At 43.2% G+C, this 25,011-nt stretch overlaps 1 protein-coding gene across 1 annotated transcript in view; it reads left to right on the top strand.

Annotated features, from left to right (window-relative positions):
* Nucleotides 1–25,011, top strand: part of CLDN10 (claudin 10) — a 104,304-nt gene that overhangs the window by 282 nt on the left and 79,011 nt on the right. The gene's annotated exons all lie outside the window — the stretch shown is intronic.

The raw sequence follows: 25,011 nt of genomic DNA, 5'->3' as shown, positions 1-25,011 counted from the left end.
CTTAAGGGCACAAGCAACAACAATCAGTGGAGGACATTTAAGTACTGTCTTCAAATACCTGCAATTCAAGGTGCAAGCCTAAGGAGGAAGGTCACCATTTTTGTGTATATGACTAGAAGTAATGGTATGAATGTAAAACAACAGAATATTAGAAATAACTACCTGATAGCTGTATGTGCGGGCCTCTCATTGAAGGACGTGAAAGCAGAACTATAAGACAATTAGAGGTGTCTTGATCAAACCTTTGACAAAATTACTGTCACTAGCAAAGCTTTGCTGACTGGCAGAGGGCTGGATGACCTACATCTTGTTCCTGTCTACTTTTCAGTATGAAACTACATATACATCAGGATGACAAAGGTAAATAACAATGACAAGATTTAGAACACTTGCAACAACTAAGGAGGGGAAGCAAATGCTTAATTTAAGCTTACCGGTACAATAAAGCAATTTGCCAGCATCAGTTAAACACTGGTGTATGCACTAACATTTAAATATATATGGTATGAGTTCGAGATAGAGTAAGTATGCATGAGTAATCTGTAAAACTGTAAAAAAAGAAATGTGAGCAGTTTACCTTTGACCAGGAATTTCTACTAGATTCAGGTCTTTTCGGTGATGAGGTTTTTTTTTTCCTATGTATGTATAGAGAAGTATCTTGCTGATATATTTTGAGATACTAAAAAAGATGCTCTTTAAAATGTTAATTTACATAGCAGCACTATTCAGCTGCAAGCAACAGTGTTCCTTCCTACCCTAGGGGCAACAGACCTCGCTAAAGCCGCACCCCCCCTGCATGGCTGGGGCAAATAAACAGAGGGGAGCAGCCCACCAAGGGGTGCACTGAGGTACAAAGAGAACTTATGGACAAAACCCTGTTTCACTTTACACACCAGAATACTGCTTTGTCCATAAGCCACATAAATCCATTTCTGGCACTCGTGCACAGCTGTTGATCCTGTTCCATGTGTTGTGTGAATAGGCAAACATTCGGCTACAGAGCATGCTGCATATCCACACTACCAGTAACATGCAATCACCAAGTGTGTGTAAGTGCCAAAAATAGTACTTACACAGATGGATCACTGCCATTTTGGGTCATAACGTGAAATAGGATTCTGCCTAAGAAGTCTTGTTACGGAGTCAGGGGAAAAATCCAGGCCAGAGCCAACATCTCAAAGCTTTCCAGCAAGAGGTGTAACAAGTGGAGTTGGGGACTCTAAAACAGTCCCTGGCTGTGGCTGCTGATGCAGCCACTGCCACGTGGTCTGCCAACCCTAGCTGTAGCTCTTACAGCAACAGCATGGCATCTAGGCACCCAGCTGCTGGTGCTGCAAGAGCAACATCGGGCTGTTTTTGCTACCAGCACTAGACTCCACATGGTGAGGGGTGATTTTGGAGCTCCTCCTAAGCTGGGGCACCAGCCCCGAGTGCCATTCATCCACCCCTCTACTTATGCTCCTACCTTCCAGGAGAACTGCAAAGAAGTTAATTAGGGGAGAATTCACAAGGGGCCTTTAGATAGGTCAAATCATAGTCCCACTGAATAAACTGGAAATGTTTTTGTAGGTTTAACAAAAGAGGAATTTGTCAATGTTGCTGTACAGCAATGTGTTACAGCACTATGCTTTAGTACTTCCTTTCGGAAATATTAAAGCACAGCATAGTAACCACCAATACTGCACCATGCGCACAGCTCATGGTTATGTTTCACCACTATGTCGCCATAGTGGCATGCTATACCAGGGGAGTGCACCACTACAACAACATAGCTACCAATCATGTGTAGACTCAAACGATTGCTACATAGCATCATACAGTGATGTAGCACATAGCTATGTCGCCGTACGGCAACGTGTAGACACACCCTATGGCTTAAATACACTTCTGCAAGTGTTGTCCTTTCCAGCAAAGAGAATTTACCTGTGTGAAAATTTAAAAGCCACACAGATAAAATTGACCAACAAAATAGTACTGTGAAAATGAATGAAATTATAGCTCCATTTGTCCTCTAACTTTTTTTTAGTATTATTTAGAACTATTTAATCAATGATTAACTAAATTTGGCACAACAATAGTAAATTTACCATGAATATGCATAAATCCTCAAATGTATGCACATTCCAATTAGCTTTTGCTTACTAGAGGTCTATAACAACACAGATAAGAAATTGACAAACGCTTCAAGCTACATGCTCCTGTTAAAATGAGATGGCAGCAATATGCTGAACTGACATTTAGGAAATCTAATTTTAACCAAACAGTGCAAACACAGTGTAGTGTTACATGCAGGGGGAAGCAAGCATTAAAAAAAGTGTTAACGCTTTGTTTTGAAAAACTACAGAATACATCATCTTAATCTTAAAAAACAAAACAAAACTAGCACAGGGTCGTCTTTTGTAAAACATTAAACCACTGCTATTCAAAAAGTAACAAAGTTGTCTATTTGTTTTCTGGAACCTCAGTATATCATCATTATTACTGACTGTAGGCCAGGATAGGAAAACAGCTTCAATATTGCCCACTTATTCAGTAACAACTTCTTGCAATTTATCACAACCTCCTTGCATCAGCTCTTTGCTTCCTGCGTAACTGTTAGTCTTTAAACTCCCCTACAAAAATATGAAGAATAATAGGGAGATATTATTTCTTTTGCATCAAGGCTGGTTAGAGTATTAATGTTTTCATGCAGTTTAGACTTTTGTGTGGAAAGGAGCTATGTCAGAATATATCACAATTTCAGATGCTTTTTCCTACTTCAGAAATTGCATGAAACAATAACACAGGAGATAGGTCTGTTTTGAATGTAAAGTATAGGATTTGGGTATATTTATACTGCTGTCATGACAGTGTCTACAGTTCCTGTGGACAGTCCCAAATTAGCTTTCATTTAAGAAGCTCAGGTGCTGTTAGTTGTGTACCTACGGCAGCACCAACCTCAGAGCAGGCTGTGATACCCAGCCCAGAAACAAGGTTAAATAATTCAAAGGATCACCCGGTTCTGTGGTATTTTCTAGCATGGTTCCTCTGCTACCAGCAACTAAGCCAGCTAATTTAAGGCTACCTTAGGTATATCCATATGCAGGGGCAAAGCTGGGCAGTTCTACACCCTGCGTGCATGTCTATATGAGATGCTATGTGCAGTGTTTACTGTGTATTATTTAGTATTTATATAGTCAAATACTAAATAAAAGTGCAATAAACAGAGTTACTGTGCAGTAGCACTGGCAAATGCCTTTTCAGTGACGCTACTGCACAGTAGCCTAATAATAATGCGCAGTAACGTGCTAGCACTGTTTGTGCTGTGGCATGCTACTGCACAATATTATTCGCCTACTGCACAGTTAGCATCTCGTATAGACGCGCTCCCTGTGGGGCAAGCTGTGCACAAAGCAGTGACAGTATCCAGGTCACTGCCACCAATAACAGTACCAGGCCAGCATCAGCAGTGGCAGCTATTTTTGCGACTTCTCCTTCTCCCCCAAAGTTGGCACCTAGGGCAGGTGGACCCCTTAATTATACTACTATTTAGGTGAGCTGCAGTGTGGATGTACCTTTGTTTCACAGCCCTGGTCTGCTAAATCTACTTTTAGAAAAGCCTGTATGAGTCTTAGAAACTACTGTGGACATCTCTGTCAGTACTGGGAGAGGTCTAAACAATTTAGTCTACATCTTGCAGGGAATTTATGGCTCTTATTTACAGGGCCCGAAACCCTCAGATAAATGAATTACTTTAGTGCCATTCTTAAACTCTAACAGTCCTAGAACCCTTGGAATTTCACAAGGGTCTACTTTAGATTTCACATGAACGTTTCACTTATTCAGGCCTTGTTTGCTTGGTGATGTTATAGCAATCCACTTTGTTCACTTTGAGTGCCAGATTTAACTGTAATGAACTGAAATCAGTCCCTGATCTCTGTTACAGCAGTTAATAATTGCATCTCCACATTTCTGTGTTTGTGCAGATTAACTCTTCAGTACTCTGGGCAGGTATCCCACAATGCACTGGGATTTGGTTCCACCCAGTTCCACCACTCCATTCTATGCTCTGTGATTTGATTTGTCTTTCATGCAGTGCATGTGGGATACATACCAGAAACTACAGGAATTCTTGTACTTGTGGTCAAACATCCCAAAAATCCCTTCCTGGCCTCCATTCACTTTACTGTAATTATGCCATTTTGGACCTGTAGCTATGGCCAAAAATGTGTATTCTTTACCCCTGGTGCACAGCCAAAGGCCTATCCATATCACAATACAAAGTTTACCTGGTCGCTGTGGAAGAAACACACATGCTAATTAGGAGTGATCAGGGAAAGTCCTGCTATGAATTTTCAGAAACGTGTCTGTTTGCTGGAATGATTAAGGGCACTCAAACACTGTGTGCTCTAAGCCCCTGCTTTGTTGGACAGTTGGACTGAGAAATGAGAAGAGTTTAACATTTTTCTGGGCAGCTGCAGAATGTCAGCACACTGTGCTTCTGGAAAGCTGAAAGGAGAGGCAAAGTAATGCCTTTTGAAAAGACTGGAATGATTCTCAGCACAATGGTGCCTCGTGTGATCAATGCATGCTGAATTTTATGAGACCAAGTAAAAAGTCCTGGAGGAGATTCTCTCAAAATGGTGGATGCCCAGAGAGGGCACCATAAAGTGGCCCAAGTGGTCAGGGGAACAGGGTTACATATGCATTGTCTATGACTTTAAAGCCACAGTGTAGCTGGCCAATGAATGATCCATCAACAGACAAATGTGTTCTAGTTTATTTTTATTAGAAGTAAATAGCCTGGAGTAACTGGTGTTCTTTGGTTTATGGGCTTAACTGGACCTGAATAAACAAGTTAATAGAAAATGCATTTATAGATTTTAAAAAAGCATTCCTAACAATGTTTCTCTGATAAATGTAGGAGAATACCGAACTAACTGAAAAACATAGGTAGTTAATAGAGCTGTGCAAAACAGCAGCATTTTGTTTTGACTTCTGTTTCACCATTTCGAAGGGACAGAGTTTCATGTTGTCATTTCGTTTTGAAGCATTGTTTGCTTTGTTTCGCGTCAAAACCGTTTCGCTGCTTCGACGCGTTTCAACGTTTTGCCCATACGCTATAATGGGGAATCATAAAAATGCTTATACCTTTGTCATTTCTTGCCTGATTTGGATGAAAATTGGAGAGATGACAGCCCCTTCAGAGGGCATGAAGCCTGCCAAGTTTCAAGGATATAGGTACTGGGGTTTCTGGGGAACTGCACCCCAAGTTGCTGACAAGCAAAACTTGTGTCACTTGCCAGCAGTGGCAGCCTCCTGTCATCCTGTGCGCTGATCTGGGGGCCCGCACCCCCAGAAGAGCTGTGGGGTTGTGCTGGTCACCTCCTGGGAGTGTGGGTTTGGCATGACAGGAGGCTGCCGCTGGCACCTAGGACCGGCACTGGGCGCAGCCTGCGCCCAGCTCTGGGAAGACTGCTGCTGCTGGCCCAAAGTAGCCACGACAGCCTCTTGTCATCCTGTTTGCAGCTCTTGGGGCTGACATCCCTGGGAGGGCTGTGGGGATGTGCTGGACCCCTCCTGGGGGTGCAGGCCCTCAGATCTGCACTCTGGATGACAGGAGGCTGCCCCTGCCACCTGAGACTGGTACTGAGTGGAGCCTCCACCCAGCACTGGGAAGACTGGTACTGTCACTGGCCTCAGGCAGCAGCAGCATCCTCCTGTCATCCCGTGTGCAGATCTGGGGGCGTGTGCCCCCAGGAGAAGTCCAGCAGTTCTGGGCGGGTAGGTTAAGCTCCGTGGGGCTGGCGGAGCTGCTCAGAGTGCAGCCCTGGCTCTTCCTGCCTCCCACTGACAGGCTGCACTCCAAGCAGCTCTGCCAGCCCCATGGAGCTCAGCCTGGCAGTGGGAAGTGGCAAGACAGCCAGTGGTGGAGCCACTTGGAGTGCAGCCCTAGCCAATGGCTCTCCCCTGCTTCCTGCCTCCAGGCTCAGCTCTGTGGGGCAGCAGTTCCACTGCTGCCCAGTGGGAGAGGCGGGAGAGAGCCAGGGCTGTGCTCCAACCAGCTCTGTCAGCCCCACAGAGCTCATCATGGCAGCAGGAGGCAGAGCACAGCCCTGGCTCTCCCCCGCCTCCCACTGCTGGCCTGAGCTTTGTGGGGCTGGCAAAGCCAGTTGGAGTGCAGCCCGGTGGCAGGAGGCGGAAGCAGGGGAGAGCCAGGGCTGCACTCCGACTGGCTCTGCCAGCTCCACAGAGCTCTGCCCAGCAGTGGGAGGCAGAGTGCAGCCCTGGCTTTCCCCTGCCTCCTGCCACCAGGCTGCTTCAAAACTTTGAATTTTCAGAACTTTTGAAGCAGTTCCAAAGCCTTTTGTTTCATTTCAATTTTGCTGTTTCGAGCTCAAAATGCATCGAAACAGCTTTAAAACAAAACACTTATTGAAATTTCACACAGCCCTAGTAGTTAAGTAGTTAGGCCCAGTCAGGAGTGCTCACCCAAACTCCTGAAGTTGACATACTCCGAAGATTTTCTTTTTTCCCCCCTCTCCTTTAGGGTAGAATGTGGCGAGAAGGACCTCTAGAAAGGCTGATTGAAATGGTGGCACCATCATCATGTGTTCTATACATTTTGCAGGACACTGGAGTGTTGGAGTAAAGTATTAAACCTCTATAACTTCACCCCCATTTTTCTCTGCAGTGCCCGTATCATGTCCTTTACCAGGGCAATGTGCTCTGCCTTGAGCTTTGGAGAATGCTCCAAGTAGCCTTCACTGTAACACTGAAGTTTTTGTGTCCTTCGGGGATTCATAGATTGTAAGGCTGGAAGGGACCTTGGAAGATCATTGTGTCCAGCCCCTTGCACCAAGCAGGAAAGATAATGGGGAGTCAGGTGACCCCAGCAAGGTGACTGTCTAGTCTCCTCTTGAATGTTTCCAGGGTAGGTGATTACACCACCTCTGGAGGACGCTTATGTCACAGTCTAGACACCCTGACTGTGAAGAAGTTTTTCCTAATGTTGAGTCTGAATTGATCTTTCAGGAGTCTGTGGCCATTGCTCCCGATTTTCCCCTTGGGTACCCTGGTGAACAGTTGCTCACTGAGTCTGGGATGATTGAATGCCGCATGGAACAGAACTTCCTTTGCTCTTGTAACTTTCTTGAGGTTTGACAGGTTGTCTGTGTCTGATAATGCCTCTCTGTGCATGGTTACAAGTATGAAGAGAAATCAGACAAAATATTTCTAAGTATTGTCCCACTCCTCCTAGACTCCATACCAACCACTATAAAATGTTTTATTTTCCCATGAGTTTGGAATGCCAAATGTCACCCTGTGGTTCCATTTGAAGGTTGGACATGTCCAATGCAGAAGACTCTCTCATAGGCCTGATGTATTTTGGAGAAATGAAGGAATATTGAGGTTGTATGACTGATTGTGACTTAATTTCACTGGTATGAGTTGGGGATTGTAATATGGGCATTTGGATCCTCCTTCCCTTTGAGTGGAGTGGAGGGCTTGAAGGGAGAAGTCCTTCTCACTTTCTTAAGGGGAGAGGGTAGTAACTGAATGTGCAGCTCTGAAAGCAGTCCTTACTTCAAAGAATGCTACTCCAGGCCATGTCACTGGGCATATTGGAAAGGTTTGAAACAACTGCTATTTGTCCAGACAATACCTTCCAGCTGGTGATAAAGAAAACAAACTACCTCAGTAATATCATCATATTTACTTGAATGCAGAAGGAGTTATTTTTCCCTAATTAGCATGGAGGGGGGAAAAATAGGTATGGGGCATCTATTCTAGATAAGCTAAGTGCATAGGTACTACATGTAAATTGCTATAGCCATGTTTAATTTCACGGTTATTGTTTTCAAGGTTAGTCCTCACTTCCCTGTGCTCAGAGAGAGCAGGGTCTGACAGTAAGGAGAGGGGAAAAAAAGGGACTGCCAGGGGAAAGGGCTAACTGCATCCCCCCTCCCCACTATTTACTTTCCTTGCTGTAGCAGTGGGAGGGGGACAAATTCAAGGCAAACCTCAAAAAATTAGATTCTATACCTGGAAAACTGTAACAAATTTATAAATTTCCCATATATAGAAGCTAATTATTGGGGGTCATCTTGTAATCAGGGTCATCTTCTATTTGAATAAATATGGTAAAAGGGCTGTTTTACCTTAGTGTTCATAAACTTAAGTATGAACATATCTCATCACAGAGTGCAATGATAAACTAGTAGAATTCAGCAGTAATTGGTATCAATGCAAATGCATCATAGTGCCTGAAAATGCTAGTGTGCTGTGCATGTGTTTGTAGCCTGAACACTTCTAGAGTTCTTAAAAGTGAGGGCACTAACATAACTAGAAAGCAATGCACCTTCTCTCATTATTTCTAAGAAAAATATTTCTTAGAAATGCGTTTTAATTTTAATCCTCCTTTGCTAGTGGGAATGGGGAAATAGGCAAGGAATGTCCATTTGGGGGTGGGGGGGAAGGGGGAAAGAAAGGAAAATGAGAAGCAAAAGGTTCAGGGAAGGAGGATGGCAAGTGAAGCCAATTGTCACAGGGTTTCACACAGTAAAGAAATAAAGTTTTAAAATGTTCTCTCTCTATCATAACTGCCAGCTTGAGTGAGAAGCTGCTGCAATGGCAATAGATACTATAGAGAAACAAAACTATAAAGTGTTAAGTTTCTGATGCAAACATCTGAAGGAATGTTAGGCAAGACAGTATTGATCTCCAAGCATGTGAAGAAAGCTTTTACCAACATGACACCAGACAGCCAGTACTCAGGAAGAGTAATATAAAGCTCCTGATACTGCTGTATTACTGGCATATTACATCACCTAATATATAATGGCAGAGCTCCTCTCAGCAGCAATTTTGGACAGGCCTTGGTAAAGTTCTCCATCCTGATAAGTTCAGTATGGCTGTGCAAATGGGGTTCTTCTCAACTGTCCACATCACTGAATTTGACAGCTCATGACCAACTTATTAATGTGTCTCCTAATCAGACCTCTAGAGATAACGGATAAGAAAACCTGCTGGGGACAGAAACTAATTATCATGATTCTGGGACAATAAATCTCTGTGAAAAAGGGTAATATAATGATAGTAAGGAATTTGGAGTGGGAATCAAAGTTATCAGAACATTTTATGGGGAGGCTGGAGGAGAATGGAGACAAAAATAGAGAGCCATGTGGACTAAACTAGTCATTTATGGATGGATATAAGTGTTATAAGCAGGGATCCTGGTTTTTTCTCAAAAAAAATCCCCACTTTGGGGATCAAAAAAGTATCTCAAAAATCCACATTTTCCCATGATTAAAATGAAACATCACTATAGATACATCTATATATTAGTGGCGTTTCATTTTCATTGTGGAAAAAATGTGGATTTTGGGTTACTTTTTTAATCCAAAAATTGAGGGTTTTTTTAAAATCAGAGAAAACCAGGATCCCTGGTTATAAATTAATTAAAGAGAATACAGTTAATCAAGTGCCCAGTGCAGACATTACACATATTACACACAGGATGACAAGGCTTCTGGGTTTTTTATTAATTTGCTTCCTTTAAAACTTATGTTTAAATAATATTAAAGCTGCAATGTGACGCACTCACACCCTAATTTATCCCTTTCTGTGCAAGTATTAGCATATTCTTTTAGCATATTTTTCCTTTAATGGGGCTCCTTCATACCGTTCAGAACAATAGTGGTGCCTGCGACAGAGAACTGGAAGAATTCTTTGACAAGATCCTACCATACCCAAGTACTAGAAAGTCTGGAAATTAACAAATTAGGCCCTCGGTCCACAAAGCACATGCTTACCTTTAAGCGTGTGAGTAGTCTCATGGAAGCTACTCCAATCATTTTTCATCCTGCCCAGTTTACACTGCTTACCCAAATATTTGTTCCTTAGTATTTGTAAAAGTATATGGTCAGAATAACAAATTAATAGAATATTGCTAAGTATCATTAACTTTCTACATATGTAAATTTGTCCTTTTGTTCACTTTTTAAGGATACCTTTTTTTCCAAAGTTTGGTACCTAGTTTGGGGCATTAGCCGGTTTTTGGTATAACAGGCTTGCAACTTTAATTTGCTTTTGATAAAGGCTAAGTACAGACAGTCAAAAAGCCAGAGGCTGAATCAATTCAATCTTTGCAGGTTAGTATAAGCAATAAGCAAGTAAACCAATAAGCAAGTAAATAGACATTCACTTTTGATTCTGGAAATGCAATGAAATGCCTGCAGTGGCCAAGGCCAGAAGCCGAGGGATGTCAAAGCATGCCTCCCTGGTTGGCTGAAGCAGATAGGTTGGGCCAAGGCTATCCTGCCCACCCTGTGAGGGGAGTTTGCAGGGGAGTTGCAAAGCATTCTGGGATGCTGGGGGACTGTGCATTGAATTGAATTTGGAGGGGATCTGGGACAGAAGTTCAATAAACCAATTTAACCTAAATCAGTTAAGTCTGATAATACATCCATCCAGGTTTATCTTAAACTGGTTTGGGCCATTTTGAAAGTGATGTATGTGCACCAAATTTCTGTTCTTACAGATTTGAACTGGTTTCTGATCACTTATACTGGCTTAGATGTCATTTGTCCCTAACCAAAAGGTTTGTTCCTTTTTTTAAAAAGTACCATACTAAACTCCATAGACAGTACTTGCAACAATGATTCTTTTTCTATGGCAAATTCTCTTGGTATGTCTTTCACAGATTCATAAATTGTAGTGTTGGAAGAGACCACAATGCATCATCGTGTCCGACCCCCTGCCCCTGTCAGAAAAAAGGACCGAGGTCAAATGACCCCAGCCAAGTGACTATCAAGCCTCCTCTTGAAGACCTCCAAGTTAGGTGATAGTACTACCCGTCTTGGAAGCCCATTCCAGATTCTGGCCACCCTTACTGTAAAAAATTTCTTCCTAATGTCTAACCTAAATCTACTATCCACTAGTTTGCACCCATTATTCCTATTTACACTCTGGGGTGCTCTGGAAAATAGCGAATCACCAATTCCTGTTGTCCTCCCTTGATAAACTTATAGGTGGCTACAAGGTCACCCCTCAGCCGTCTCTCGTGAAGGCTGAAGAGATCCAGATCTCTCAACCTCCCCTTGTAGGATTTTTCACGGAGGCCACTAATCATGAGAGTGGTCCTCCTCTGAACCCTCTCCAGATTCTGTGTCCCTCTTGAAGTGCAACGCCCAAAACTGGAGACAGTACTCCAGCTGCGGCCTGACCAATGCTGCATAGAAGGGGAACATCACCTCCCTTGATCTGTTGGTCATGCATCTGCTAATACACGACAAGGTGCAATTGGCCTTGTTGATGGCCTCATTATACTGCAGGCTCATGTTCATCTTGGAGTCAACTATGACTCCAAGATCTCTCTCAGCCTCTGAGCTGCTGAGGAGGTCATCCCCCAACCTATAGGTGTTCTGGGGATTCCTCCATCCTAGGTGGAGTACCTTACATTTATCTTTGTTGAATTGCATCCTATTTTGTTCCACCCATTGATCCAACCTGTCCACGTCGGCCTGTATCTGCTCCCTGTCCTCCAGTGTGTTAACTTTGCCCATAACTTGGTATCATCTTCAAACTTGGAGGGGTGCTCTCCACACCCTCGTCCAAATCACTGATGAAGATATTAAGTAACACTGGTCCAAGGACCGAACCCTGCAGGACCCCATTGCCCACCTCCTTCCAGGCCAAGAACGACCACTCTCCGGGTGCAGTCCCTAAGCCAGCTGGCCACCCACCTGACTGTGTAGACATCCACTCCACAGCCTGCTAGCTTCCCTATGATTTCATTCCACATGGCGTACTATTTTATGCAATAAAGGGGATATTTTATCCAATTTATATAATAACCTTTTTAATTCTTCTGCTGGAATTTAATTTCTAATCCATCATTTTCAATCTCAAAATGTTCATGCTTCTAATCCTAAAGGCATCCTATGAATGTTTCCAGCAAAGCATGATGAAGTATTACATATTATTGTTCTGCTGGCATCACTGATACCAACCTCTCTGCTTACAGGTATTTTCATATTCAAGGAAGACCAACTATGATGTATCTGATTGCTAAGTTGTAAAAGAATATCCTCATACTAAATGAGTACAAGATATAAGATGTACTTTAAATCTTACTTTTTTATATAGTACATTTGTTCAAAGTAGTGAAGTGATACATATTTCCAAAGGAAATGACAACTCAGGAGTTTCAGATTTCCTTTCGCAGATGGAAATGTTCCAAAATATTCTGACATTTGGAGACTGCCTTTCCTCTCTGTAAATGAAATCATAAATAATAAAACAATGAAAATTATAAAAGCCCATTTACTAATATCATATCCTGTATACAGTAATTACAGGAAAACAAAACCCAGGCACCAAGAAATAGTAGGCACGAAGAAATGTGACTCAGTGAACACATTTTAGCATCCTGATTAATTGGCCTACTAACTAGACTGACTGGGTCTGCTAAGAGATATAAGCCTTCTCAATTTCAGGGCCAGACATGTGCACTAGGCAAGCAAATAGCAAGTTATGGCTGGTACCCCATGCTAACACATCAAAATGTCAGCCCTATTTGCAACTGTAGATACAGTACAAAGTGCAGAGAGAAACAGTTTAATAAATTACAATTATATACAGAGATTTCCACATACCCAGAGATCTCTAAGCCGGGGTGGATCTAGAGAGAATATATCAGCACAGTTCCACCCATCTTTGGCTGGGCTGCACATAAGCTTGGTGCAGGGTCTGGCTGGAGCTCCCTGAGCTCCAGAGCCATATAAAAGCAGGTTCTTCTCCCAGACCCTGCCCCAATAAACTGGTGAGGTCAGAGCTCACTGGATACATACAGACATTCAGGGAAGTTGGGGGTGTAGGGAGGTTAGATTGAGTTAAAAATGGCCACCTGATCTAAGATAAGTCAGGATGGGGAACCTAGTGGGGAAGCTTGGGGTTATCAGCAGGAGCAACCAGGGTCTGTGGGTGGCTGGGGATGTGGATCAAGGAGGAGCAAGCGGAGTCTGTGGGGGGCTTGGGGAAATCAGGGGGGCAAACAGTGTCCACAAAGGAGATTGGGGGTGCAAGTGGGGTCTTCAGGGAGTTGAAGTATTGTGGAGCAGGGGGCGGGGGAGACTAGCAGGAGCATTGGTAGGGACTAGGAGGGTTTGACAGGATCACAAGGGATAGCAGAGTCCTTAGGGAGGATTGGGGGAATGGGAGGAACTCTCCCCCTCAACCAGGGGCTATTTTTTAGCCCCCCTGATTCCCCTCTAGATGAGCAACCAGATAAACATCATAATCTAACCCCTTCCTAGCTTCCCCAAACATCTGTATGTACCCACTGTGTATGCACAGTACAGCCAAATGGGGGAGCTGCACACTCTTTGTCTCGTTCCTTTGTTCCTGTCCTGCTAGTGTCTGTAAGCACTTTATCTTGGAGCAAAATATGGCTGGCCCTGCTCAGTAGCTACTAAATGTATTCAGATTATATAACACTCTCCAACACCACAATTTCTTCTGTCCAATGTTCACAAAACTTAAGCAACTTAAAATTAAGCCTCTCCCTTTGGCAACTGACAACACCTAAAGTTATATGGTCTAGATCTGCCCCCTGGAAACAATATAATACACTTATTTTAAGGACAATGTATTTCTTACGCACTGTCACAATTCTATGAAGATTCATTTCCATGAAGGGCCCAATAGGAGGGAAAAAGTAATACCTCTTCCAAGCTTTACTCTCAAAGTAATTTCTACCCACTTGCAAAGCCAAAATGAGACACTGCTTACACAAGAGTTCAAAACATGACCATGTGTTCTCACTGGGCTTTAGCTCTCCTAGGTGTGGTTCAAATGCCTGGGAGGTTAGCACTTTCACACCACTACCCTGTTGCCCTCTTTGACTACACAACATTTTTTTTGAGTGACCTTCTTCCCAGACGAGGCAGTATCAGCTTCAAATGAGTCTAAGATGGAAAGAATTAACTTAAAATCAGATAGATAGTTTTCAGAAGAGCATGCTGGAAAGAGAAGATGCTTCCTAGCTTAGCTATAGAAGATAATCTCTTCCCTGACAAACTTACCCTGGCTCTAAGGTTCATAAATGACCTCTAAAGAATTTATTTTTTTTGCTTTAGCAATGCCCTAGTATACATCATCTAGCAGATATTTTTCCACAACAGCCTCCTAGAGATCTTCCTGTTCCTCCCCCACTTCAGTTTGTGCAATCTGAACACGAGGCTGTCCTATCAACACTCTTGGTAAGTTTTACAGGAAAAGCTATAAACATTTCCAGCAAAGGTACCGAATACAAGTTTGTTTGCCAAGAGGCTTTGCATCCTTCTTGAGTTAGTGTTAAGATGTGTGGTTTTGTTCAAATGGGAAAATAAGTGGCTAGACTTCCCATTCCCTCACCCTTCCTGTCTGCAAATCCCTGCACTCTTGTTACACAATTCACTATTAGTTAAGGGGGAAATTTATGGGAGCTGGTGAGGAAAAGAATGATATCGCACCATCCATTTACCTCACATATTCTTGTTTTGAATGTCAGCAAAATTAAGCAAATGTTAATATACTGGCTTTAGGGTCACTGGTCAATGTATGATGGATTGCAGAGACCCAGTAGAGTTATTGTGGAAATATTTCTCCCTCCCAAGTTGCCTGAAAAACCAAAAGTAGGGAGCAGGAGTGAGGTGTAGGTCAGTCGCAGATCACATTTCCATACACTTACATATACTGTACAAGTTACCAATGCTGTTGTCAGTAGAAATTAGGTCTGACAGAAGTGGACTTAAGGAGAAGATAGCATTAACTCTGTTCCTCTTTGCCTGGAACCCAGGATAGGATCTTTGGGAAGATGTAGAACTGCCATCCAAGGAAGGTTTCTCCCTTGTGAGAGGTGCAGAAGAAAATAAACTGAGAGGAAACAAGAAGAGCATGGACACTGAAACTACACCAAAGCAAACTGGGCTAGCTTTGTAAAGAGGTGACGTTAAGAAACTAGGAAAAAAAAAAAGAGACAAATGGAGCTTCTGAGAAAATTAGTTCAGCCATTATAGGAGTAAGTAGGGAACAGTGCATAGAGCAGGTCCAGACAGGGGGCTTGTGGGTCTCTGCATCAACCCAGAATTAAGACTCAGAGGGTCAGAGGGTGCATCTACACATGCAATTAATGCACAGCAATAAATTCCAGTGTATATCATGCTGGAGTGTATTGCTCTTTGGGGTGTGGTTTGAATGTGCACCCGGGATCACAGAATATTGAGCCAGGTTGGAGCAGCCGTGGCTGGCAGGGGGCCAAGGAAGTCAGCCTGTCACCTTGGGGCTGTTCCAGCTCAGCTCAACATGTTGCAGAGGGGTTGGCTGGGCAAGAGGGTGCTCCAGGGTGGAGCTACCCAGCAGGTAGCCCACACAATGAAGCACACTTGTGCCCCAGTCAGCCACATCTGCATCTACACGTCTGGTGTTGTGGAGAAAAAAAATCCACAGCAGGATAGTACTTATGTTTACGAGCATTACCCTGCTGCAGGGTTTATTAGTTTCCTGAGACCTCATAGGGCCACACACATAGAAGCCGAGACACATATTGCAGAGCTAATTAGGTAACTGCAATAAACATCTCATGTAGACATGCTCAGAGAGGGTAAAGGTATAATAAAGGAAGAAGGTAAGGGAAGAGGGTCAGGGTAATAGGGAGCATCAAAGGGAACAGAATGGCCCAACAAGATGAATATTGATGCTTCCCCCTTCTCTATTAAGAGGAGATTAGAGCAACTAAGTGCTCTTTGTGTGCCATGCTGCTGTGCTGTGCTGTGCTGTTTGTGGGACAGGCTTGTGGCTGGTCTGATGGACACCAGGGCAGTGGCAGCTAACAAGTCACTCTGGGGAGTAATTTTTGCTATAGGTCTGAGTGATTACCTTACTTAGAAAAGGGAAGTTTGGCATCATGGACTAGCTTTTGGAACTTTTAGCATAGGTTAAGCAATAGAGGACCCAGCTGCATAGTAGTAGCTAGTGCGCAGCTTCATGGATCAAAGGAAATGAAAATAAGGTATATACCCCAATAAAAAATATAGCTAATCACGGAAATTAAAGGAAATAAGAACCAAAGCACTTAAAGACCTGAAAGTGCATCTTTTGTTTCTTCTTGGTGAACAATACTATTTCTTTTCCTTAATGGAGAGAAGTGAAATTTGCCAGTAATTTCTCTGGCTCAGGAAGTAGCTTTGGGTGACTCACACATAGCAGAAATTATTCTCATTTGAAAACAGGCTCTTCAAATTCCTCTCTTTTAAAGGGACACCAGCAAGGCCCTGAAATGATTTCTTTCATTTGCAAGCTCGTACCCTTGATGTGTACTTTTCTGGCAAAAAAAAATAAAAATGCTATGGCCTTGAAGTGCTATGTTAGGAGGTGGGTAACATGGAGTTCAGGGGCTGGAAACAAGATTTTTATTTGGAACTTTCTAGAGTGACTCAATTTTGGGAAAAAATGCTAAAAATACCTTGATTGATTTCTGCAAGTAATTTTAGAATTTCCTTCATAAATGAAAATGTCAGAAGCTTTTAAAAATGATCTAACTTCTCACTTAACCTTAAGATTTTAGATAAAACTGTTAGTGAAATCTTGCTCTGTTGAAATCCATGTCCACACTCTCAAAGTGCAATGGGAGCAGCATCCTAGTGATTGTGAAATATGGTACAGCCCAATATGTTTTATATATAACACTTGCTGCTTCACACATCTTTTTGCTTTGTTTTACTAACTCCAGACAATCATAAACAGAATACAGTAGCCTGGAACATCCCAGGGATTATTCCAATTCCAGCTCTGGCTCCTTGCAGAACCTCTATTAGAACTCTGTCCCTAGCACTGATAGGCTGCAAGGGCTGCCCATCATGAAGCTCCACCCCTTGCCTCAGATTGGAGGAGAGGGGTGGGGCCACATGACAGGCAGCCCTCACAGCCAATCAGTGGTGAGAGGTGGGGCAGCAGCCCTTCAAGCAGGCAGACCTCCCTCCCCTCTTCCCTGGCAGGCTGCAGCAACACCCTGAAGAATGCAGGCTCCCTCTGGGGAGCCCACATTTTCTTTTCAGTAAGTATTTTTTTCCATGGATTTTGCAGGCCTTGTCCAATTCCACAGGTAATGCCAGGTTGCACGAAATCTGCAAAAATCTCAATTTCAGTAGGTCTCTAGTAATAGCCTTATGCTTGAATGTCACAGCTTGTATCTAGAACATAAGTGACTTCCCTTTGTGGTGCTTCACCTGGGACAGAGCACCACAGCCTGTCTGCTCAACAACATGGGTTATCACCATAGGGCTGCCCTCTCTGAATTATCTCATCATGGATGAGCATTTCCATTGAAAAGAACTGGGACTATACACCCAGGAGATTACCTCTCCGCACATCCCATGATGGGTATATCCACTGTAACAACAAAATGAGCAACCAAGAGTGGAGGGCAAAGACCATGAATGTGGGGGAGAGATCTTTTGATAGGAATTGAAGAGACTATGTAGCTCACTTCTGCAAGATATAATGCTACCTTCTGCCAGGACTAAATGCAAAGGTCATTTCTGTGACACTTCTTTTCCACAAACACATTTGCCATAAACAAGCATACAAATCCCTACAGACTAATCAAATGGATTCTTAAACAAGCCAAGAAGGAAGAAATTGTTATTGCTATTTCTATTCCTGGGAGGTATTCCAATACTGTGGTGACACACAGTCGGACCTTTTTTCCCTTTTTTTTTTTATTACCTCCCACTCCAGGAACACACATGAAGGAGGAAATGGTAGTACAGTATGACAAACTGTTGTAGCATTAGAGTGGGAACCACAAAGCTGAAGCTCTCTCTGACTAGCTTCACCATCCAAAACACACCAGAGTGGGACTTGTTGCCTACCTGACCAACTCCTCTCATAGCCAAATGTCACAGGACAATTTATGCAACTGCTGATGACCAAGGATCCTGGTTTTCTCTGATAAAAAAAAAAATCTCCAAATTTTCAGGTTAAAAAAAGTAACCCAAAATCCACATTTTTCCATGATCAAAATAAAAGGCCACTATCTATAGCTATATATTGATTTCATCAGTACATAAATAGGTGTTTTCATTTTTGATCATGGAAAAAATGTGGTTTTTTGGTTACTTTTTTAAAATTCAAAAATTGGGAATTTTTTTTTTTTAAATCACAGAAAACCAGGATCCCTGCTGATGACCGCCTCACAGCTCCTCGTGTAGAACATCTGACCAGTAGGAGAACCATGTAGTAGTCATGGTACTGAACAGTGGGGAAAAAGACTGACCAGGAGAGGCAGGTAATGGAAGGAAGTACTAGATGCAGTATAGATGGTTAAAGATGGGTAGACATAGTTATGGTGTAGAGGGCACTGTGGTGTGTGCCTCCTCCCTTAAGGGAGCAAGCAACCTGAGGGGCTGCATGCAGGGGCAAAAAGGTTGGGGGAGAGCAGGGGATAATTAAGGATTCACCTGACCACCAGCAGGCTGGGCTGGAGCTATAAAAGGCCTGAGCCTGAGCCAGCCAGGCAGTCCAGCTCTGGGAGCTATGAAATGAGGAGTTCCTAGCAGCAGGGCTCCTGAGTACCGAAAGAAAGCCACCCTCCAATGCAGAAAACAAGGGAAGGTACCTGGGGTAGAGAGGGGCTTAGTTATATGGGCAGGTGGCCCTGGTTTATGTTAAGCCTAAGGAAGGTTTGAACGTCTGCCAGAGTGCAGGTGCTCATTGTGATGTTGTACTAGCTGTTTAGCCTGGAGCCCTAAAAGGCCAGGTAAGGCCTAGTCAGAGGGCTGGCAGCCCAAGAGTGGCTGATCCAGCAAAGACTGCAAGGACTTTAGAGATCCTTAGAGGGTAACGGATCCAGAGATCCATGACCCCCAGGCCCAGAAAAGGGCTTGGAGGGCGATCAGCGGGTTCAGGAGCACAAAGCAGAGCTGAGAGATTGAGACCAAAGAAGGTCCAAAGACAGGAAGATTGCCTGCATGTGGGACCTGAAGATTCAGGAGCTAGTGACTGGCTAAGAGTCAGACTAGAGGGTCCATAGGCACAGGGATGGGACAAGAGCTGGACTAAGGTCCACAAGTCCAAGAGGGGATGCAAGCTGGACCAGGAGTCCAGGAGCCCTGAGAGAAGTGCTGTGTGTGGAACCAAGGGTCCAAGAGCTCAGAGGAAAGGCTGAGTGAGGGACCAACGGGTCCAAAGGCCCAAAGAGGCTGAGTGTATGAAGGTAACATCGTAAGTGATAATACCTCTGAGGCTTGGGTTATGGTGTAGAGGCAGAACAGAGCCACACAATTTGGCCCTAAGGCTACAAGTACCCTGCAGGGGCATAGACAGGCTTACAGGGACCTATCAGACCTGAGGGCGGGACTTAGACTGGTGAGATCCAGGAGAGACACCTTTTGGGAAAAACCGAAATTAAGGCTCACTCTTTAAGGCAGCCTTCCTTACTCAGCTTTCAAGAACATGGTGTGGTGGGCAAGTAATCAAGAGAGGGCAACATGAGAGTGAGAGCCAGGCAGGTCCCTTATGGCTACCAAGGGGGTATCACAGCCATCCCTGTGGCCATGAACCTGCTACATATGGGTATAGAATGGGTGGACTTCTTGGTGGAACATTTAAGCATACCACAACCTGACACAATTTTTCTAAAGGAGTCCATTGTCCATAGTAGATACAGGCAGTCATCAGACTTACAACACAAGACACAGTTTTCAGGAACCAATTAAGTCAAAACATTGCAACTTGGAACCAATTTTCTCATAAGAAACAACGTTATAAATGGGGGATTCATTTCTGAACCAAGGCCTGACACCCTATTTTCACTAAAAATACTCCAGAATTTTGTACTTGATCAATTATAGATGAGTAATATAGCTACATTAATGTATTTATATTGTAAATACCAATCATATTGATTAGGAAGGACTTCTTTGAGGTGACTTTGCTGGACTTTTTGAAAGGCTCTTGGTTGGACTTTTGAAGGGTTCTTGGCTGGAGTCTTCTCAGGAGTCTTGGCTGCAGGCTCTTCTAGAGTCTTGGCTGCTTTCTTCAAGAATGTGTCCAAGGAAGTTTGTAACTCAAAACGTGGTAAATTGAGGATGGCCTGTACAATATTGATACCAAGATGAACAGATTTTTTTGGCCAGGTTGCAAAGCTAAAGTATCAGCAAATATTTTAGATGTCTTGATGCGACTGAAGCATGATTTTAATTTTAATATTAATATGAGTGTGCAGTGAAAGAATACACAACGATAAACTGCCATCTTAGAAAGAAAAAAGGATCTAATAATGTGATAATTTCTGAACTGCTGGTTCTAAGTGCTCCCTCTGCATAACCCATGGCACATTCGTAGAGAATGGACATTCTTAAAGATTCAGGGCTGTGTCACCATTAAATTAAGCCAATTCTAAAGCCAATTCTAAACATCAACATTATTGATGTTGTGGAAGTTACACCAGCTGACTCCTGAGAGTGAATCAGGCTTTCGAGATATAAAGCTACTTCACTCTGGGCATGTCTACAAGTCCACTTTAATGTGCAGTAGCCTATTTTACTACTTATTAAGAGTGCTTATACATGTGCATCAAGGCTGCTCTGACGTACTGTAATTACAATGTGTCAGAGCAGATTTGATTAATCAAGTCTGCTGGAGCATGGTAATTATCACGTTCCAGCAGACTTCAGCATCATATGTATCAGTTTCCCTGCACTGACAAATGGCAACAGGGGTGCCATTTGTCAGCGCAGGGAAACTGGTATGTGTAATGCTCCAGGTGCTTTAATTAGAGCAGCTCTGGAGCATAAGTTATAGATTTTTGTTTTTCTATTCTTTGTGACATTTAAAAGTCTACTTGTGAGAATAATGATTTCAGTACACTTTGTGATACACTTTAAATGGCCTGGAAGAGACCACAAGTTCAAAGAGGAGAGCAATAGGGGGTGAGAACATTGCTAAAAGATGTAATGATCTGACGAATCTGCAGTTTGCAGGCCAGAAGCAGGAAATTGGGCAAACTAATTCTTGGTTAGTCATTTTTTCACTTGTTTACATAGTATTTACTTTTTGGGGTCCATAAACTCAGGCCAAGATTTGCAAGATTTGTAGGTGCCTACAGTTAGATACATAAATCTACAAGCAGCCTGACCCTAGAGGTGTAGAGAATCCATAGCTCCCATTGACTTCAGTGCTTGGCACCTCTGAGAACTGATACCTTATCACAGATGATATTTAAAGGTGGCTTTATTAGACGCCTCAACGTTATTGACACTGAGCACATCTACATGAGTCACTAGAAGCACAGTAGACTAATTCTATGGCACAACAGCATGTCACAGTGAAAGCCATGCTAATCTACAGTAGATTTAGTCTACTGCACATTAGCACAACTTAAAAGACAGCCACAATGATGGCACATTAAGTTATTACCGGTATTAAACTTAATGCACATGTGGATGTGCCCACTGAGGCCTTTACCTTTCTGTAGCAGTGTAAAATAGATATAAATGTGCTTTATACTTACTTTAGGTCCTTTGCTTGCTGCAAAGTGGTATTAGTTTATGTAACAATCATGTCCTAGTTGCCTAACTTCAGGCTCTTGACTTAGAAACTTTGGCATAAAATCTCACTGTCTTTGACAATATCGTGGCTTATTTAGCATTGCTATACTGACAAGAGAGTAGGAAGCCTCATCTATATGGTGCATCAGCAAACTTTGGGGCTGAATACCACCTGCCATGCATGCTAGAATATTTCTCCTTGATATAAAATTTAACAGCAGGTATTAGGAAAGGGTCTTGAAATTTTTGCTAGCCAAACAAGCTACCCCTCAGCATTGTATGATCACAGAGTAGTCCGTGTACCATTTTTCTGCTCAGGTACAAGGCCTTAGAGCCTTTCTAGCTAAGTGCTTTAAGCCCTCCTGCCCATAGATATAGGCCTATGTACTGGTTAGCTAGTCTTGAACAATGTTCCCAAGAACAAATAAATATTTTCTACTGGCTCTAAAAATATTGTTTCCCTGTTGAGGTCTAGTTGATTTTTATACTGGCTCTGATATTTTCTTCCATTTCTACTGTTAATCAAATTTAAGTTTTCAGCCTTTTTACATTATCATTATTTCTACCAATTCACTTTTTATCACTGTACCATCCTTACTAGCATTCCTGTTACATGCCCACTGAATTGTCCATTACAATTTCCAGGTCTCTAGGAGTGGCAATGAAGGGAGTGATAGCATAGATAAAGTGCTGGCAGGCATCCGTATTTTAACCACCATGTCACTTTTACTTGCTCCGTGTAGAGTTAGATAGCAGAGCCATTAAAATATTAATGGCCACCTGTACACCTCCAAAGGTTGTTCAGAAAACAATAGTTCTGTTTCATGGAAATTTTCGTGGCTTTAGAGTTTGTTTCCATTCTGATGCAGAACAAAGGCAATATATTTTGAAAGTTTATGACAAATAAAGGGGGGAAGCAAGGAAGAAAAGAAGGCATGTCCCTCAGCATAGTCAATACCCAGTGCTTAAGGCACATGCCTGGGAGATGTGAAAACCAGGTTCAAATCCTGGCTCTAAGCCAGCATGCAAAATCGCCTTGGAGGTGATCCAGAAAAAAATCTTGTTTAAAATGCTGTTATGTTGAAATGATTAGTAGAACTGTATCACTTTTAACAACATTTCTCAAGTCCAGGAGAAGGTAACAGACAGACAGCAGAAAATGCAAGTCTAGAGCAGTGACCAGGCCAAGCATTAGGCACACTCGTGGTCAAGTCCCTGTCCTGCTTTGTCACAGGTAATGCAGTTCACAAAACATTTCAAATTTCATCCAAAGAGCATTTTCTAGTGAGAAAAAATTGCCACAGTGTGTTCAATCTCTTATCTTAAGTAAGCATTCTGACCGTTGCTGCCATAAATGAATTGTGTTTCTAATAGCAATGCTGGAAACGTGGTGCTGTAAAACTATTGAGGATAATATCTACTGTAGAATCAGTCATACCCTGTAGAATCATAAGGTTAGAAGGACCTCATCGATCATCTAGCCCAATCTACACAAATGCAGGATCTGTTATCAGACCAGAAAAATTCTGACTCTTCTTGAAAATTTCCAGTTAACATTTCACTACCTCCTTAGGTAGCTTGTTTATCTTCTCATGGCTCTTTCTATTCTCTGTCTGCAATGAAATCTAACTGTGAACCTCCCTACTGCTCAGAAGTTAATCACTTAGTAAAAGACTACCAGTTTCCCAGCATGAACAAATGTTTCTCCCCTCAGGAATGAGCTCTGACTTCTGACTTTTAACTCCAACAGAAAAGTAATTTAGGAAACTAAAAAAACCCCAAATCTCACCTATTCAGGAAGAACAATTCCAGTTCTTTATTTCCCCAGCTGCAGAAAGAAAAGAGCAATAAGTTAGTCAGAAAAATGGAGAAGAACTATCAAAATTAATTCAATTGAAGGGCATTTTGCTTGCGAGAGTACTGCCACTCTAAGTCACTGTCACTCGTTAACCCAGAACATACTTGAAGCAAAAGTCTCTTTTATCCAAAACTTCTGGAAATGTTAATGTACTAATTGCCTTGTAAGGTTACTGAACCTTATGCTTTTAAAGTACAACTAGACTTCAAATTCACTTAGATCAGTGATTCGGCAAATGAAAACAAGTAACTTCCAACTTAACAATAGCAGTAGAACTTGTGACCTTAAGCAAAGTGGCCTGAAAGGAAACTGGGGATAGAGTACCTTCATTTTGAAGCATATAGGGAATATTTTTTCATATTTAAATTTTGTCAAACTGGTCCTGTGAATTTCTGCACTGACTACCTTGATTTATATGTGCATCTGTATCTTGCAGCTAGATGTCTATACATTTGAGCTTTGTCACAATTTCACTGATCTTTCAAAGGTCCTCATGATGGGTACAATGGATATTAGTTTCTAGGAATAAGATTGTATCTTATTGTACCTTTTTTTACTTAAATCACTGAGCAACATAGGCAAAGAAGAAAAAAAATTGAGAGGGGGCAGAGCACACACGCATGCCCCCACCCCCATCAGGTAAGTCTATAGAGGAAGGGATGGGGGGAGGGGAAAGGGCTGGGAGGGGCAGATCAAGGCCATGCTCTGCACAACCAGGGCGGGACGCAGGACGGAGTTGCAAGTGGCTGGTCCAGGGGGCATCCGGCATGGGGAGGGGGTGGTGGCTCCCACAACTGCACACACCCCAGGAGGCGTGGGGCAGGGTGGGCTGCAGCTGCAGGCTGTGGCTGGGGTTGGGGTGGCACCAGGTCTTCCCAAAGAGGGGAGTGGGCCAGGCGGTGGTGGTGCTGGGAGCAGGGACTATAGTGAATATTGGGGTGGCTTCAACTCCTCCCATAGCTCCACTCCCAACACCACTGCCGTGTACCCTGAGCACAGCCTGGCCCAGTTCCCCCTGCTGGGAAGAGCCCAGTGCCACTCCAGCCCCAGCCCACAATGAGCAGCAGCCTGCCCTGCCCTGCCCTGCCCTGCCCAGATGAGGCACATGCCCCACCATTCCTCCCAGAGTGCATGTAGCAGCAGGAGCTGTGCCCCCTGGGTGAACTGCTTGCGGCTCAGTCCTGTGCCCTGCCAGCTGCACAATGCCTGCCTCAGCTCCAGACTCGCTCCCTTCCCACCCCTGCTGCAGCTGCTGGAAGCCTGTAGCTGGGCTGCCTTGTGGCCCTACCGCTACCCCCGCATTTGTGGGAGCTAAGCCCCATTAGCTTTCCCTTTCCACTGCTGATGCTGAGCGGATGCACAGGAGTTGTGTCCAATAGGATCAAATGAAAGTAACAAAGCAATACAACTAGGGCAGTTCTAGGCTCAAGGAATAGATTGTCACCTCTGCATATACCAGCTGAACAGTACCTTATCTCCACAGGTAGTCCTGTTAAAATCATGAGTAAGGGCAATATATTTAACCCTAAATCTGTTTTGATTTTGGTGGGGGGGGGGGTTGGAAAAGCACAAGAACCACAA

This window comes from Crocodylus siamensis, chromosome 1 (genome assembly GCF_052110815.1).
Source record: "Crocodylus siamensis isolate JL-2025a chromosome 1, ASM5211081v1, whole genome shotgun sequence".
NCBI lineage: Eukaryota > Metazoa > Chordata > Crocodylia > Crocodylidae > Crocodylus > Crocodylus siamensis.
The sequence above is the reverse complement of the archived record's forward strand: the minus strand, read 5'-3'. Positions and strand labels throughout refer to the sequence as shown.